Below are 14739 nucleotides of genomic sequence, written 5' to 3' on the forward strand. Positions count from 1 at the left end.
TGCAGATGAATGAAACTATACTGGCTCAGTTTGCAAATAAAATCATACATTTTGTTAAGGAAATGTCAGGCAAAGAAATAGCTTTGCTACACACAAAAAGAAAGACGGAAATGCATAATAAAAGTCAACCAAATATTGCTTAAGCTCCACATGTAGCCTTCTGTTAAAAGATATCTTTATTAGAGATAAATGAGTTGTATTCGTGAAATCCGACACACCCGGATTTTTGCTCGAGCCTTGAATCTCCATGCTGGGCCTCGAGATGAAACCAAGGCAAATCCTTGCGTTGGTTTACTGTTTGCCTCATATCTCGCAATACTTCACCCCCCTATCCTAATAAAGCTGGGTGGGAGAGAACAGAGAGCATCCAAAGAGGGGTTAGGAGTGGCAGGGAGACAGAGAGAGGCATGAAAGAATAATAATAAGAATTATATTTACTGTACATTTAATTATATCTAAAAATTATAATTAATATGGATGGTTAGATTACTGGATTTAGTATTAAGGAGAGATAGGCAAACCACCACCTGACATGACTCAAGGCATAAATTCAGTCTAGACTAGTTACTCCATTTGGGTTTGGTTTCCTGGGACCGGGTAATATTCAGATTCTATTATGTTTTTTTATCACTTCTAGTACTTACAGCAATAAATTCATTTTTTCAGTTCACAATAAAAACTCCCAAATTTGCTCAAGTAAAACACCACTATCTGACCTGTCCCATGTCTATCTGTAAACCAGTCATTAAATCCCAGCGGAATAGAACAACAACTGAACTGACGTCTAAGACAAGTTGCAAGTTAGCAATTATAACATGCACCCTTATTTGGGGGTGTATAATATTATATAATAATTTATAATAAAAAAAATGATCACACAAAGTTGTGGGAAAAAAAGTGTTTCATGTAGTGATGCACTCAAAATGCACATATCTTAATCAAACTGCAAAATGTATTAGTATATATAATATATATTATATATTGCATTATTGTCTGAAGGAGAAGAAGGAGAAGAAGGAGAAGTTGATATATATATATATATATATATATACCAAACCCACAGCCTGAGCGGGTCACAGAGAGAGGTATTGTTGCTTACACAGGTTTAAAGGCTAAGTATTGGTAAAGAGCTTAGCTCTCCAATCCAAAGTTAAGGAACAGACAAGTATGTTCGTTAGTGCTCCAGAGGGAGCTAGGTATTTTGTTTTGTGCCCTTTTGTTACTAAACCTGATAAATGAACCCAACATTTCCTGCCTTAATGTGAGAGAAAAGACCCTGCAAAGTGACTGAGTTGTCACAATATATATATACTAATTACTACTAATAATTTTTGCAGTTTGAATAATATATTTGCATATTGAGTGCATCACTACTACATAGAATACATTTTTTGCCGTGACTGTGTAGTTGTGTGTGTGTGGTTTTTTTTTTTGTCCTATGTGGTACACTGCTCTGCAATCCAGTTAGTGTGTATGTGGCCATGGGTCACACGCTGACCTGTCTGTCCTCTCTCTACAAGTATACACAGATCTGTATACAGAGAATGTAGATACTAATAATAATAATGCAGTTGCGTTAACTACAAGTTCAAATTATCATCATCAACCCCTTCAACACAAGCATCTTCATCAACTTCAAGTTGAAAATAAGTATTACCTTTAAGAGTAGCACCCTCCAGGGGTGCTCAACTCCAGTCCTCAAGCCTCCAACAGGCCAGGTTTTCAGGATATCTTTGACTCTGATTGAGCCATCTGTGCTGAAGCTGGGATAGCCTGAAAACCTGACCAGTTGGGGGAAGGGGGGAGGAGGGGGTGGTGCATGAGGACAAGAGTTGAGCACCACTGATGTTTTTGAACTGGAGCATGAGAAATTGGGCAATGATTCTGGGAAAGGAGGGGGGTAAGGGTGATTAAAAAAACAACTAGAGCTGTTTGACTAGTACAGTATATGCTGGCAGAGACAGGTAAGATGTTGCTATCTCATTATCTGTGCCTACCTACATTATATATCATTACAATTATCAGCAGTTTTGCATGCTGAAATAATCAACGGATGTATGTACAGTTGTAAATGTATTTTTTGTGTCTGTCATGTACACACTTTGCTCCCTGGGTGACCTCATTAACTCTTCCGGCTTCAGCTATCATCTCTATGCTGATAACCCACCACTATATTTATCTGCACCTGACCTTCCACCTGCAGCCCAGTCACAAATCGCAGATTGCCTATCAGCAATCTCTGTTCCCCCTTCTCTGTTCCTCCACTAGTAAAACACTAATACCTTGCTCTCTCACATATTAATTGCTGCAACATTCTTACAACTGACCTCCGGACCTCACACGCTCTCCCTTCCAATCTATTTAAGGTGTCGCTGCTCACACCATCTCTTGCTCTTCTAGCTTCGGGTCTGCTTCTGACCTCCTGAAATCTTTGCTGCTTCCAATAATTTCCATATTAATGACAAAATTATCTTCCTTTACATTTAGACTCTGCAGTCCATATATCGTAAACGCCGATCTCTCATAGCACCCCTCCTTGTCTCTTACGCTCGATCCAAGGCTGTCCCCTCTTTGTAACTTCCACCTCTACAGCCCTCACATGTCTTAAACCTATTTTTACTCATCTCTCCCTAGTCCTTCACAGGCCAGCTTTTATGGATATCCCTGCTTCAGCACAGGTGGCTCAGTTGAAGACTGGTACGATTGAGCCACCTCTGCTGAAGCAGGAATATCCATAAAAGCTGGCCTGTGTGTAGCCCTTGAGGACTGAGTTTGTGATCCTTGCCATAGACCATTCTTAAATCCCGGGTGAAAGTTCACATCTGAAAAGAAGCATCTCTTTAATTTACAGTATTTACACCAACACTACTGACTCCAGATATACTTGACACCCCTTTCACATTTAATAAATACACTTCAACTCCAATTGTCCGCAAGAGTCCAAATTAGAGATGTGCAAACTGTACAGAATTCAATTCAGGATTCGCTTTGTTACATTTTTGCTGTTTTTCTTAAGTTAAAAAAAAATAGTAAATTTGACTCCCCCCCCCAAAAAAAAATATATACTGTAGACATTTCACAATGACATATTTCTGACATCCATCTTGTTTGTTGTTGTTAATAATGTGTTCCCATTTGTAATACATTTGCCAGCAAGTCTCCGGTGATACTACTGGCGGTTGCAAGGCCAGTTTTAGAATTTTCCCACTCATAGGCACTTACCTTCTTGCTGTCCTGGCCTCCTCCTCTTGCAGCGTCCTGACGTCCCATGGCGACGCGTTTCCATAACAAAACGAAAACTCTCTCTCCTTGCCTGCTGTTCCACTCCCTGTCTGTCACCTCCTGTGCCTGCTTATGCTTACTCTATCCCTAAAGGTCCCTATCTGCCTACTATCAAAATAACCTAGCCACCAGCCAAGTGCCCCACCATCTCCTTCCCATCACAATTACAAAGTGAGCAACAGCAGTAAGAGGGAGGGCCTTAGCACATGGATTCAAATTTAGTAAAACCTGCACAAGTCTCAGGGGAAACCGGTGGCAGATTCTGGAGCATCAGCCTGAATTTGTTCCTGCCCAATCCTCATTCGGACACCTGCGCACACATGGAGGGATTGCCCTATCGGCAATTGGGTTTGCCCCAGTTGGCTGGTTCAGCCTCTGCAGTGGGCCAGTGCTTCAGCTTCCCAGCAGTGGTGACTAGCAGCTCCCCAGCTCCCTGATCACCTGCAATACTCTCCCTACTCCTGTTGTCGCCATGATTCAATTTCCACCCAACAGGAGGAAGGTCCCTGGTCCAGCGCAGGACTGCTCCTCACGCCAAGGTGAGGGAGAGGGTGTGTGTGGGTGCGGTGTCTTACCTTCTCTGAAGTTGCATTGTCATGGTGACTCTACATCAAATGACGCAACCACGTCACATGGCGATGCATTGCCATGACAATGTGACGTCACATGGCACCTTGACACTGCAGTAGGAGGGCTGTTCCTCAAGGAACAGCCCTGGCTGGTAGGAATCTACAATCTGCCCCTGTGGCCTGGAAATTTTTACTAATTTGTCCATCTTTAATTAGTTGCTGCTCTCCTAATTATCAGTCTACTTTAACATGACTATACATTGATTTATCTTTTGACTGAGAATGGTGAATGTTGTGCTAACCTTTTTTATTTACTTTTGGTATGATTTATATTCTTAATTAGTAAATGATCAGTTATTTGTAACAATGCAAATTGTTCTGACAACAACATGGTTTCTAAGAGGGTAATCGGGCTGAATAACTGGCATGACTTTCAATGGTACTAATTGAGGTTTGTAATGGATATGTAATGTTATGGACCTTAATTATTGTTTCTCTATTAATACAGCACCATGGATGAAAAATTATATAACTGAATGACTGCATATTTATTGTGTATACTATCTAGTATATATCACCTAGAACTGCACAGTATATTAAAATGTTGCATTCAATTTTTGCTTAAATCATATTAAAGAATTAATTTAAAAATGTCAACAAAAAGGCATTATATTAAATATTTATGCTTTCAGATAGCTATGGGAAAATAATTTAAAATGCATTGTAAATAATCATGTGTTTTGATGCAAGATTGTTTCTCAATTTCTGGTGATTTAAAAGTGTTTTGCCATTCAATGAATCTGAAATTTGGGAATATGTATAAACGGAGGAACTACATTTCACTGGATACCAGAAAGGTTATTGTAACAGATATTCTATTATCACATTTTGATTATGTGTCTGTTATCTTCTTGGTAGGGATAATAGGGATTTTTCAGCATTTGTCTGCAATCTAAAATACCATTTGCTTTATATATTTTTTTACAGATCAATTTCATATTCAGCATTTTCATGCATTCTCAGCTTGGTTGAGCATCCTTCTTTCTGTGTACTGAGTACATTTTTGATTGTGTTGGTTACAGCATTTGAGTGATTGGTTTCATTTAGGAAGGTTCTAGCCACTATGTGAATTCATTTTGTTGGATGTTTTAAATCCAAAGCAAATATAAACGTTTGTAATATGTTTCATTAGAGGATGGTCACAGAATCTAGTTTAAATCCCAGTGCATCCCATTGTTTATTTGCACGTCATCTCCCTGTGTGTCTCACAATAAAAATGTAGCACTTCAAGACAGAAATGCCTTTGACCTGTGAAACTGTATGTACAGTGGTGCATATGGTGGAAATTATATATAGGAAAGAATATATACTTCAGGAACTTCCTCCTAATTTACGTGTTGTTTGTTGTCAGTGAATATGTCATTTGATTTTGTGAACTACGTAATAGTTTGCTTTGATGGTTTGAAATATTGTAGTTAGTCACCCAGTCAATAAGGAAAAAAAACACTTACCAGCTACCAAAACATGTTGGGATTTATCTACCAGTCTCCTCGCTGCAAACCGAGGCAAAGAAACTGCACCATTTTTTAAAGAAAAACATTTTGCCATTGAAAGAATGGGGTTTTCTTGTTAGATAAATCTAGTGAAGTGCTTTGCTGTTATATTATAGTATGTCCTGGTTTTGCAGCTTGCTGACTTAGCAAAATCACTCCCATTGTGTCGTTGTCTGATGTTTGGTAGGCCCATGTTGCATAGAGACTGGAGAAAGGAGGACACATTATTTATTTGGCGTGTGTCAGACGTAATACAAAATGTTAATCAAATTTGGGGAACTACAGTATGCACTGTACCAAGGCAAACAAAGTTTAATAACTCAAGGCAATTTTTCTTTACCTTTTATGATTATATTCACAAGAAAAATACAAACATATCTCTCTCGATACAAAATATATTTGCATCTAAATTTGACAAATAGTAACAAGAAATGGGTTAATATACAGTAGATAGTGGTTAGACATGTCCTATTTAAATGAATTATTATTAACTATTTAATTATCCTATTTATGTCATAGTAAATAGCTTTTTAGTCAACTACCTTGTATTATATTTCTTGGATATAGGGTTGGAAATCATATTATTTTTCTTTTCAAGTGTATGCTCTAAGAAGGTTACATGTGGACATACTGTTTGTTCTTGGCAATAGTACATGCTTGGATTACACTGGATAAAGTCCTTAGTGGATAATCAACCTTGAAAAATCCAGCAGCTCTGCAGTACGCCAAAACTATAAATCTTAGAAAAATGGCTTCAATAATATTTTTGTTTGCCAGATTATTTGGTTGGTTTTAAATAACCTTTCCAGCACTCCTGATAGTTTTAATTAAGTCAATTTTTAGACTACCTAGTTTTTCAATGTGTCATGCTATCATGAGTTATTAAGTATTTTAATCAATCTGGTGTTTCAGGGTTTAATGTAGCTACAGTTTGATTTAAAAAAAAATACAATATATTGGGTTTATGACAGGTCAAGACTTTTTGCTGGGTCTGTGCTGATCTTCAAAGAGGACTTAATTGGGAGGGGGAGGGGGGATCACTAAAAGTGTCATATGGGTCATTTTGAAGGCTACAAATATAGCCATATATTAGTCTGTCAACCTCAAAGAAAACTAAACGTTCCTGAATGATTACTTGTGCACCCCAGAGAGAGGTGACCCGCAGGTCACACCTTAGTTGGAAGACTTTATTAAAAATGAGAATATCATGTGACATCATCTACTGTACATACTGAGATACATATTTAGCATCATGGCAAAAATAAATCAAACCGTACCACATGCTACATGGATAAGAGGTTCCAAGAACAAAAAATTAGTCGTGTTACATCCGTCCCAATCGTCTGAATCTATTGCTACTGTATGACTCACATATCTAAGTATTAGAGAGAGGAAGTTATGAGTGTGTTTATATATTGAGGCTAAGATTTAACTTTTTTTCCCCCTCTGTCATAAAATTGTCAATCTAGCACCTGATTTACAACAGGGGTGGGCTTATGTTGTTTAAATGGGGAAAACATAGTACATAAGACTTGGTATTATGAATATCAGAATTCAACAGAGATGTCAAACATTTGAATTTTCATCTTTCTATGCCAGTGACCTCCCTGGAGAAAAACCTATGACATAGTAACATAATGTATAGGGATTTCTGGTTTATGTTTTTATCCTATTATTTTAAGAAACTGTCCTGCATTTATTGTATCTTCTTGTAATGATCTTTTTCTGTAATCTGAAGCACTGTATTTTTAATAAGTAATGCTTTGGGGCTCGGAATTAACTATTGCACGCTCTGGAGAGAGTATTTAAATTTACAGGCACAGTTTGCTACAACAGATTTTTGTGCGTTAAGTGCATAGTTTTTTCTATAATAAACAGGGACCTGAGACCCTGGCAGATATATTATTTACATATTTGTGTATATTTCTCGGGTGGTGTCAGTGTATAGATATGATTGCAATTGAGTAAGGGGGTAATATGAACTAATTGAAAGTACCTTGTGCAGGAGAAAGGTGAATTGGCTAGAGTAGCCATGTGTATTAACCCTGGTTTCATATCTAAGTCACATGCTCACTTGTGTGCTGTTCATGACAGATGGTATATTCAAACGGATTGAGGGGAGATATTGTTCATTTGAGGGACCCTTGTGAAGGTGAAAAGTGGGTCAGCTAGACAGCTGCGCATTAACCCTTGTCCCATATGCAGGTCACAGGCTCACATGTGTGCCATACGTGCCAGAATTAATAAAATATTACAATATGACAAGTCTGTTTCCAAACTTTAAAATTGATAGATACATTTCCATGTGCTAACCTTCTAAAAGTCTATATGTGGATGACTGAGGAGAGGAAGTTTTCCTTTAGATTCAATTTCCTTCTTAAATTTTATGGATGGAGCCAAGGAATTCAAAGCTGGCAAAAGGCCAGAGAGATCAATTACAGTACTATGAGGAAGAGAGATACACTATCATCAACATACCATATCCATAGTCCACTAGAGCACATGTGCCATCCCAAAACAGGATCAGGTCATATTACTGGAAAAATACATCCTCCTTACATTAGCATGAGACATATGTATGGTCATAGATTAACACAGGGCTGAAAAGTCTTGACAAGATGATGTATACTTACTAATTACACTAAACATTGCACATATACATTTAATACTGAATTCCTTTCTTAAAATATAATGAATGTATTTTCTGTTTTGGGGGCAAACAATTTAAGCACATACAGTATTCATAAAGTGTAAATGTTTTATACTAAACAGAGGTTTATTTGTATGTCTGAAGCAGAATTTTTCTAAGACCTGTCAGAACTGATCACTAACACAGGAAAAGAACCAAGCACAAAGTAAAATAAAAAAAAACACACAGAGAAAACAAGAAGGTGAATGCAGGGTAATGAGAGCTAAAGCTGTCTCATTCGGGAATAGTGTATCAAATTAAGCAGTGGGTTAAATGTAGGTCCTCTTTATCATCCTGGGTGCATAAAAAGATTTCTCTTAACACTGCACAATCTTCATATGTGTTACTCATCATCTGAGCTATGTATCACATTAAAGTTTGACTAAGCCAAGAAAAAGGCAGACTGGACCCCATACTTGTCTTTGTCCTAAATGTTCTCAAAACAGAGAGATAATGAGTCTGCCTAGCGCCTACTGTACCATGTTTGTAGTTTAATGAGTTTTTAAAATGTTGAGTAAAGGGCCCGTACTATTGTTTATGTAGAATTCTAAGGTGCAAATAAGGAGTTTGAATCTTTGGTGAGAAAAGTGATATCCCTCTGAGTCCCCCATCATTTAATATACTGTTTATCAGTCTTTCTCTTGCTGGAAAAGATTTAAGATCCATTCATAGCAGATTACTTAGGGGTGTTAAAACCTGCAAAGGAAGTTGAACCCCCATTCTGACATCTGACGAGTGATGAGTATGCTACTGTATAATAGATTAAGAAATGGGGAAAAATTAAATTAAACAATCTGCGCATTGTGATGGGTTTGGAAGCTACAGTATAATTGATTGTATAGAATGTATTGTTAGTAGATATGGGTAAAACAGGATGTTTGAAATCAGAAGCTACCAGAACCTTTCATTCCAAAACCAAATACAAAACCCGTAACGATTTTAGACCCAAGACCAAAACACAAGAATTATAATTTTGTGAGGTAAATACAGTAAGTCAATGGGTACTCATTTATTGTGAATCAAAAACTGTAGCTAATTTTGCAAACTTTAAAAGTGTGCACAAAAGGCTTGCACATCTCTACCGTACTGTACACTACATAATCACAGAAGGCCTTTTTTGATAAACTCTGCAGGAATGTTGATTATTTTAATATAACATTTGCAGTATTTTTTCTCAGCTCTTTATCACTGCAGGAGATTAAATCAGATTTATTTTTAGTGCCAACGCCAGTTCTTTGTTCCCTTTTTTTTTTTCACTACAAGCTAATGCAGTAGATTGTTAAAATGTGTGAAAGGGGAACGAACAAGTCAACTCGCTCATGTTTCACAAGTTTCCAACCCACTGTCATCATGCTGCTTTCTATCAGCTATTGGTGTGTTGACTAGTGTCTTGGCAACACTGGACGAGAAAAAAAAACATAACATTTCTTTTTTTGTCAGTTGTATTGGTAGAAGTTATTTGATGATGTGTTGGCATGATGCCCATTTGGGTCCTGGCCATGTTTCTTTTTAGGAATGTCTTCATTTATTTCCAGGCTATTCTTCCTTTAATTCCTTATTTAGTAAATGTGATACTGTAGCTGACTCTGATTTTTTTTTTTATTAGAACATTAATAACATAAAATATCTTTATTTTTCTGTTAAAATGCTACGGCAGTTTGAAACATTGGTGACATTAAAAAAAAACAATAAATACTTCTTGTTATCATTTGCACACTACTTTCTGGCAAAATATATTTATAGGAAGGGAATGTATTCCTCCCTTTTGAAATGAGAAAATAATTTCCAGTCCTGCAGTATAATGCAATTACTTGTCTGTGCTTCACATGACTTGTTTTGGTGCCATTTCTTTCTATACAAAACAGTCAGCCTTAATCACATTGCATTTTATGGAGCATGAGAGATATTTCAATACTGTAATGTCTTAGAATCGATCTAACTAACTATTGTTTTATGTTCACAAATTGAATAATGTTATATTATTGTCTTTTTTTATAAATGGTCATTTGTTATAAAAACAAAGTGTCATTTATTTCCTAATCGGCCAATAAGCATTGAACAGTTGGTCATATAATTAGTGGTTTAGCATTAAACAGAGTCATACGGAATGAAGTTTTGTACAAAAAAGGTTATAAAATATTGAAATTGTTGGTGATTATAGTTTATCTTTCTATAATGACAACTGTTATAGATAGAGTTGTAAAACTTAATGTTTCATGTTTGTGTAGCATAGTTTGTTATTTAAATGAAGAAAGGGAAAAAAACCATAATAGTATAATAATCTAAAGCTTAATGAAGCTGCAGCCGGAGCCTGTTTCTCACTTTAACTTATATTGATTCTTAAGTCCAGCAAATTTCTCTGGATACTTCCCCATTATATTTGTTTGAGTCATTTTCTGTTAAAAGCCTTTTCGAAATGAAATCAGTATTGGTCTTCCGTGTAATCATCACAATCCATTATATTTAATATACAGAAGCTCATCAGGTCTTCTTTGGATACTGAATTACAGAACAAGCAGTTGAAATGGTGGAACCTTATCCTGTCACCGATACTACCTATAAACCCTGCTGATAGACACAGCAAAGTTTATCACTGCCACCCTAAGCTCAACTCTGTATGCCAGCAGTAAACTCATCACCATGAGTACTCAAAGTGATCTACGCAGAACAATTCCACAGTCCTGCATATTAATTCAATCTCTATGATTAACTTAGAAATTAGCTAATAATAATGACATTTGACTGGAGAGAAGCCAATTCATAGGGAATATATATTCTGTGTTTACCAACTGATATATATATTTTTGAAATCCCATTCAACTCAATGGGCTACGTAGGCTGTCTTCAAATCCTGGGGTGTCTTATGGCAGAAGACTGAATGTTTGTTTATTAATAACTACAACATCCTGGAGCAATCTCTGGTTACTTATTGATGAATTGGAAACGTGACAAGATAACTGGCACATACCAGTCTACGGGTCATATTCTTCCCATCCCTGTTTGACCTACCTTCCCTTTCGTTCTTTGCTTTCTTCCTAAATACAGTACGTACATTATCTTTTTCCGTTATTTATTCCACTCCCCATAATTATTTCCCTTTCTCATTTCCTTCTTTCTTCCTTTCCTCCCTTTTCTCCCTTTCCTTTCTCTTCAGTTTGCCTTCTTTCATCCCAACCAACACTACTTTGTGACTGGGCAAAACATAGTGTTTTTGCAATTAGGTGAACATTGAGGCATTTTCATCAGGTGACCATTCTCAGCCATACACCAAGGTACTTTAATATTTTTTGTACCTCAATACCTGCTTGTAATTTGGAAGCAATGAGGTGATTTGTTTTATAAATTGATTTACATTACAGACTACAGCTCAACCCCCTTATAACGCTGTGCTTGAGGTCCAAAGAATCACATCGTTATAAGCGGATCGCATTAGAAATAATGTACAATTGTATGCATTGTACAATAAAGTATTTAAGATACAGTACCAATAATCGTGTTGGAAAGTATTCACGAATACGAAAATTGGGAGCCACGCTTGCATCGCGTTATAAGCGGATTCGCGTTGTAAGGGATCGTGCTATAACGGGGTTGAGCTGTATTTTTAGGAGATGTGCAAAACGTTCGAAAAGACCTTCGCAATCTTTCTGTGTGTTTTTTATTTTTATTTTTTAACCAAAATAGATTCCTGGCAAACCAGCTCGGAGAATTTTTAAGGGCAAAAAAAGTTCTCAATCACACATTTTTACAGTAAATGCGTGGTTTTGCCAATTAACTACAGCTCTGTCACAATTCGCAAGTGATTCACCATAAATGTTCTCCTTTTCAGCATAACCCTTATTTCATGCTCTGGTTGGGAATTAACATCATGAATTGAAATCCTGTGGTAAATGTCATCGAGCCGTGACTACGCTCCGACTGACTCGCTATTTTTTTCATGAAAAAAATACCTAATTTTGCATGGTTCATGGCCTTAATTGAAAGGTCTGCATCTCTCTGATTCTTAGCCATGAATCACAAGGAGAGATTCACTAATGATCCTACCGCAATACCCAATATCAGAGCCTAGTGGTTCCTGGCGATAGACCACTATAAACAATGACACATTCTATTTAGGGGCATATGATTGTGTCTTCATGTGACATATGTTAGTGTTGATAGTGAGTAAACATTAATACATTGAAGATCAGTTGAGAACATTCAGTTTGGTGTGGAATATCTGATGTTCCAATTGGACAGACATCAATGATAGTGTTTCAAATATTAATTACGAGATCATTCTTAAATTATACAAAATGAAGCAGTGGAAAGCCATGTGAGAAGATAGCAGTATATCTGAGAAATTTTAGAATCAATCCCTGTGATTGATAGAAACAGCTAGATAAAGTTATGTGTACAGCTGATTGCAGCTACAGTATGTTTGAGCATGAATATATGTGTCCTCAAAATATATGGGGCCAGCTGAATGCACAAGAACTGTGTAAAACATCAAAGATGTTCAATTCTCTTGGATTTTGGATTCCTTTTCCTGGAATGTTTGTGTTATGTTCCTGATGTGAGTAGTGAGGGTATCAGATCTTGCATTAACCCGCAGGAGAGAGAAAAAAAACAGTGTTACAAGAGAAAGTCAACAACTAATTGGTCAGAGATGATACTGTTATTGTTAACTGTTGTTTAGAATTGCAAACTGACAAGATCACTCAGGTTCCTCTTTGAGAAATGCAAGAAGAAGGGACCTATAAAACCCTGGAAGCTTGCAGCTACAGTGTATTTACAACAATTTGCAATAGCAATATCGCCTCTACTCAACCGCTGTTGGTTTTCTTATAAAACAGTTTAGTTCCCGACTCAGCTTCATGTAAGTGCATTTTTGTAAATCAGAGATACTGTAAATGGTGTATGAAGAATTATCTCAAAAAATAAAAGCAAGACAAGGTGTTTGTGACTGCAGATATGTTGCTCTTATCTTAAACTACTCTGAATGTGCTTCTTATCTTCTTAAAAACAATACCACACTTCAAAAGTTCTGTACAATAATTCCACTTCTACATTTCCTTACAAAAATGATTAGTCATGATTTACACGTCTATGTAAGTACAGATGGTACAATGTAAATATAAAAGTTTTTAATTGCAAATTGCCACCCACCGATGCCAAAAATAAGTGACATTTCTAACTGTGCCAGCATTATTAAGAAGTGAAAACTTGGAATGGCCTCAGTTTGATACTCTAACTAAAAATACTGTACTCCCTGTACCTAAAATTAATGGTGTATGCTTTGTTTTCCATGAAAAGCATTTTCCACTACACATTATTTCTATATTCAATTAAAAAAAAACCTGGTGTTGTGCTTGACCTTCATGCATAGTTATGCAGGTTTTGAAATGATCTTAGGTTTTTTTTAAAATCTTTTTATTAGTTTTTGAATAATGTGAAACAATATAAATACAATAATTAAACATACATAGTAGAATATATACAGGCATACCCCGCTTTAAGGACACTCACTTTAAGTACACTCGCGAGTAAGTACATGTCGCCCAATAGGCAAACGGCAGTTCACGCATGCGCCTGACAGCACGTCCTGAACAGCAATATCGGCTCCCTACCTGTACCGAAGCTGTGCGCAAGCGGGGAGACTATAGAGCCTGTTACAAATGTGTTATTTACATCAGTTATGCACGTATATGACGATTGCCGTACAGTACTTTCATCAATAAGTGGAAAAAAGGTAGTGCTTCACTTTAAGTACATTTTCGCTTTACATACATGCTCCGGTCCCATTGCGTACGTTAATGCGGGGTATGCCTGTATGGAGTTTGTGCTTCTTTTTTTTAAATATATATATATTTATATAATTTTAAAATCTTAATACCATACTGTCAACTCATCTACAGTATATAATATAAATCTACCATGAAAAAAACTAAACTTATTAATAACTATGAAATTATCTTAGTTTTTAACCTGCATTACATATTCCCAATGCAAGGGAGTGATTTCTAGCTTCAATATGTCAAATTCTATCACTGCCATGTACTACTGTAACTGTAGTATACAGTATATGTATACAAAAAGTCTCACCAGCATACAGTACATGCATTTCCAGATAGAGCAGGACTACAATGATAACTGATTACTCACATCTAAAGCACAGGAGAAAAATAGATGCTGGTTACTTTATCCTGGTTTTAAAGTGCCTGCTTTTGAAATGGTCACAGAACATTAAATTAAACAGTAATTGTTGCTTAACTGATGTTATTTCTTTATATCACAGGTTTAAGTATATATAGACATTGGTGTATACACAAATGGTCAAATGAGATAGATTGATATTGAATATTTGGTAGAATACAGGAATTTATATACTTCCATATCTGGGGCAAAATAGCTGAGGAAGTCACCCATATTATACAGGATTGTGGGGTTTATTTCATGAAGTGTGACAGCCATTAGTTATAAATACTGTAATGGAAACTGCACTTAACAAATAGAAAAAACCCACATATTGGTTTTAAAATAAGAATTAAATGAATAAGGGTCCAACTTCTTTTCATACTTAAGTAGAAATCTATAATTTTTTTATGCTGGATTTCATTAGTCATTTTAAGTTCAGGCATTTCACGTCAAGGCGCTAAAATACGGGACA

At 36.4% G+C, this 14739-nt stretch overlaps 1 protein-coding gene across 1 annotated transcript in view; it reads right to left on the reverse strand.

Annotated features, from left to right (window-relative positions):
• Nucleotides 1-14739, reverse strand: part of BCHE (butyrylcholinesterase) — a 44964-nt gene that overhangs the window by 16467 nt on the left and 13758 nt on the right. The gene's annotated exons all lie outside the window — the stretch shown is intronic.

Source organism: Ascaphus truei, chromosome 14 (genome assembly GCF_040206685.1).
Source record: "Ascaphus truei isolate aAscTru1 chromosome 14, aAscTru1.hap1, whole genome shotgun sequence".
NCBI lineage: Eukaryota > Metazoa > Chordata > Amphibia > Anura > Ascaphidae > Ascaphus > Ascaphus truei.